Genomic DNA, 4,798 nt, shown 5'->3' with positions numbered 1-4,798 from the left:
GAGCGCGGGGGAGCGCGGGTGATGCTCTGGGGAGATGCAGTCCCTCAGCCTGCCTCAGGCCAGGGCTTGTGGTGGCCCTCAGGCCGGGGCCTCCTTCCCCTGGGGGCTCCCAGGTCTCTGCAGCTTTCGGCAGGGTCACAGGCCATGCCGGGCCCCACCGTCGAGATAACGCGACCCTTCTTCTCCCGAAGGCACGTACTCGCTGACCCCAGCGCCGGGGTACCCTCTGGGGAGATGCAGTCCCTCAGCCTGCCTCAGGCCAGGGCTTGTGGTGGCCCTCAGGCCGGGGCCTCCTTCCCCTGGGGGCTCCCAGGTCTCTGCAGCTTTCGGCAGGGTCACAGGCCATGCCGGGCCCCACCGTCGAGATAACGCGACCCTTCTTCTCCCGAAGGCACGTACTCGCTGACCCCAGCGCCGGGGTACCTCAGCGCAGCTTCTACTTTTCTGAAATAAGGAAATAACTTTGCCCGCCCTTTGACCGCTGTGGAACTGGGGCCCACGGAGCTGGATAGCTTGCCCAAGGCCGTGCACAAGCAGGGCAGGAGTATAGCAGGAGTCTGGCACATTCTTCTCCCCTGGCCTGGCCCACAGGCTCTCGTGATGTGACCTGCGGTTACGTGTTTGTCCCCACTCGCCATTGCGTGGGGATGTGGTGTCGTTAGCAGGTATCCTGTATTTGCTGTCCCAGTCACTCGAGAGATGGTTGTTCATTTGGTGTCTGAACACCGGGACACGCTTTGCCCAGGCTTCAGGAAAGGTCTTCCTGTTTCTCTGGAAGATCCTTTATCTGGTTTATATAAATGCATTGTGTGCACTTGTATTTATGAATCACTGTTATGACACATGAGTGTTATGACTCACATCTTTTGGCTTGCGTGGTTTAAAAAAACGGCAAGACCATGTTCTAAGTAGCTGGATGCCAGGTTTTGTACCCTCTCTAACTGTCCTAGGAGTCCATTGACCTCCCACTGTGGTTCTGTTCGTTGTGGGAAAGTTGAACATGAGATAACTTGGATGTGGAAAGAAAACTGTATGTTTTGGCTGCTTTGGATCGTGCAACAATTTTTCCATTTTGCAATAGTATTAAAGCTTGCAAAGTAGGTGAGACCCTTGCCTAGACATGGGGCTTGAAATCAGTTTTCCAGTATGGAAACCAGTATTTCTTTCTCTCCTGCTCTGGCTTCTCTTTTAGTCCAAAGGCAGGAGAGGTTTTATTGGCATTCACTAAATTAATGTTGCCTGCTACATTAGTTTGAAGTCACTGCTGTGAAGGTTAGAACATGAAGACGTGCTCATTATGGGAGTAACCCTTAGCTGCATACTGAGGGTAGTATTTGCCTGCGATGTTTGCGTGAAAGTGTGTTTGAAAGTCATTTTCAATATAGATATGTGACATTGCGTAGAAGGGTCTGTGCTTGAAGCTGGACACAACATGTATTCAATTCTCCCTCGTATAACTAAAAGTGTAATTTAACAATTATTACTTCTAAACTGGGTTTTAATGTGGCTAGGCCCAGTGTAGTTTCATTTATACAGACCAGATCAAACCAGGTTATCATCCACTTCAGGCATATCTCTTATTAAATCAGTAGTATTGGCTGAATAGCTAGGATCATGTTAATTCATCCAGAGCTAGAGGGAAGTTCAAAGCTGTGAAGAAATTGACTGCTAGGGCTCATCTGATAACAGGCGAAGGACTTGCAAATGCCATTTGTAATAACTGATTTTCGGCAATTTCTGTGGAACTGGATAGGAGACTTAAAATGGGAATCAGACTGTCAGATAGCTATAGGTAACTATTATCAAGATAGTGTTGAAAAGAGTAAATGTATATGGAAGATATGATATACAAACAAAACTAAAAAGTTTTGGATTTGCAGTGGAAGGTGTGAAATCATGTCTTAAAATGACATTGTTGAACTTAATTTATTCTTTATTAATCAAATAGATTATTTTCAGTGCACTCTGAAAATTTGGAAGAAAAAGCTCATGTTGTTTCTCTTTTGGTCAGTATTCTGCACATAATGATATTCCTTGTGGAATATCTATCTAAGCAGTGGTTACTATTTCTGAAGTAATACAGAGCAGGATTTATATGATAAAAAACTGAAGGACAGGTCTCCTATGAAGTGTTCTTGAAAAACAGATATTTTTTCCAGGTTATGCCCATTTAAAATATTGCTACACCTGCATATAGTAGTGATTCTGCCATCGTTTAGGTCTAACTGAAGTAATTAACATGTGTCAAATCGTTAAAACAGAATGCAGGTTTATAATTTTTGCAGAATAGCAGATGTTGCAGAAGGAGAGAGGCAGACTGGGAGACAGGACGAGCATTGCAGAAGAGGGGGACGCGCATGAGTGCCCACGCTGTGAGAAGAGCAGCGGAGGGGACTGGGCTGCTGCTGGTTCAGCTTGGCCTCGTGGCTGGTCGGGTGGCACCGAGTTTGAGGTCAACCACAGCATTCGTTGCCGTGTGCCTGTCTGTTTTTTGGGATGCAGGTGAGGGAGCTGCAGGTACTTTGCATACAGATGCACTGGAGGGAGCTTTAGAGGAGTATAAAGGCATAATAGATAGAACAAGGGTGGCATTATAATTATTTTTTTTTTGAGGGTCTTGGGCATGTATGGCAGATTTCCTTAGGAGGGGAGGCTTTCACAGGCTTGCAGAAGAACTCTGTAAATGTTGTTTTGCCAAAAAAAAATTAAAAATTCAAGGTCTCGTGTGTGTATGTGACTTATCTTTTAGTGCAAACACCTGAAGGGAGAAATGTAGAAAATGTTATATACACACAGAGCATCAGTAAACAGTGCACCCTTTGTATAGGGTTCTTCCATAGCGCTGTACTTGGCATTGGTATCCTTGTAACTAGAGTGGTACTCCAGCTGAATTACGGGATCTTCAGAGGAAAGATTGTGGTTGTGATTTTCATATAAAGGAGAAGTGCTGAGAAGAGCCATAAGGTAATTAGGAAGCTGGAGGACTCCCCTGAAGGGAATGTTACTGTATTGAATGGCTCATTTCACCTATAATTAAAATTGCAAAAATGTTCCCAAACATTTAGATGTAAAGATGACATAAGGAGAGAATTTACACTTGGTATGAAAACACTGCATTATAACTTTTGATGAAAAGGATTCACGTGAGGGAAACTTAACGTTGTCTATCAGGAAGAACTGGGTTAGAGAGATGAGTGACTTGAGAAATTGTTTGTATGTAGTATCATCCATTTGTTTTTGAAGCTTAACCAAGGAAGCTGAGCAAAATACAGTTACTCTAGTCAGTCTCTGGTGAGGAGTTACTGGGTGATCTTTTGAAAGGGTGAAACTTCTGTCCTATCTAGCAGGATTCAGGATGTCGCAAAGTATATTTTAAAAACCTTTTATATTTCCCTTTAATAGCTGGGCCTGACTGGATAGGGCATAATGTGTTTTTTGAGGAATGACAAACCTTGAACTGGCAATATTTGCTTTCCAACGCTTGTTTTTAGTTGTTAAAATAATACTGTAATGCTGGATTTCCCCCTCCCTATTACTTTTGACAAGGTTTTAGACCTATTGATACAAGAACCAATTTGATACTTGTGGAGGTCTGTTTATTTTTTTTAATTTATTTTTTAAACCAAGCTTTATTAAAAGCAGTGGTGGCATGTTGATGTGTTTCATTATCAGAAATGAGTTGTGGTGAGTACCACTACTAACCAGAGCCACTCCCAGCTCTGTGTTGGGTTGTGTTTCACAGTTTTTAGAACCATTGCTGCATGTAATTTAAAAGCTTTCTGTGAAATCCTGGTAGTTGTGAGAATGCTTTGCTTACTGATCCTACATGTGCTGATGTTAGTACCCAAACAGTGCTGCTAGATTACCAATGAAGTTGAAGTGATAAATACTACTTTTTTAAAGGATAGGTGTTGGACTGTGTTTTGAGTATTTAATATTCATTATGTGAAGAAATGTTTGAGCTGGTTTAAGTGTAAGGCCAACTGAGATAGGAGCTCTTGGGTTTATAATGAGGTCTCTGTCTTCAGAAAACATTGTTGGGTGGAGAAATAATCTTAACTCTTCACTGTTGTGCGGTATTTTTATGCAAGATCCAGCAAATATTTTGGAAGAAACTTGACTAATGTTGTGTTTTTAGTATCACTCATGCCCTGTTTTTTCTTCTTGGAAAAGTCAAGTCTGTCATCTGTTTTTTTGCTTGCTTTGGTTTTTTTTTCCTTTTTATCTGCTTTGTTTCTGCAGCTGCAGTTTGATGTTGCATAGTGTCCAGTAGCAATCTCGTACTGCTTTTGCCACAGGGCAGTGCCTTGGTCAGTTCTGCTTGCGATGCCATGTTGAGAACTGCATCAGAGAGTTGAGCGACTGCAAAGAAAACTTACTTTGCCACGTAATTTTTTTAGGCAGATCAGTTCTCCTGTCTGATTTGCTGCATACCTGATGGCTGGGTCTCATGATGTAGTATCTCAAATCAGTGTAGCTGCTGGATGGTTCAGACACTTTGCAATGACAAGCCATACGCTCAGCTGGAAATAAGGGCAGGTAATTTAGAGCCAGCTCTTCACAGACCTGCAGCAAATTCTTTGCTAGTACTCTGACAATCTCTAGCCTAGATATTCAAACCCCCCATATTAAGAACGGTGTTCTCTATATTAAATATATAAACATAAGAGGTGACGGGGTAATTGTCTACACTCTACTTGCTCTTGATTGTAGTAAAGCTTCTAAACACTTTCAAAATGATGTGTAAGCAGCTGCTTAAGGAACAACCTGCTGTGGCACATTGTAAGGAGTTCTTATT

This window comes from Charadrius vociferus, unplaced genomic scaffold (genome assembly GCF_000708025.1).
Source record: "Charadrius vociferus isolate BGI_N301 unplaced genomic scaffold, ASM70802v2 scaffold49, whole genome shotgun sequence".
Lineage (NCBI taxonomy): Eukaryota > Metazoa > Chordata > Aves > Charadriiformes > Charadriidae > Charadrius > Charadrius vociferus.
Note: the sequence above shows the minus strand (reverse complement) of the source record.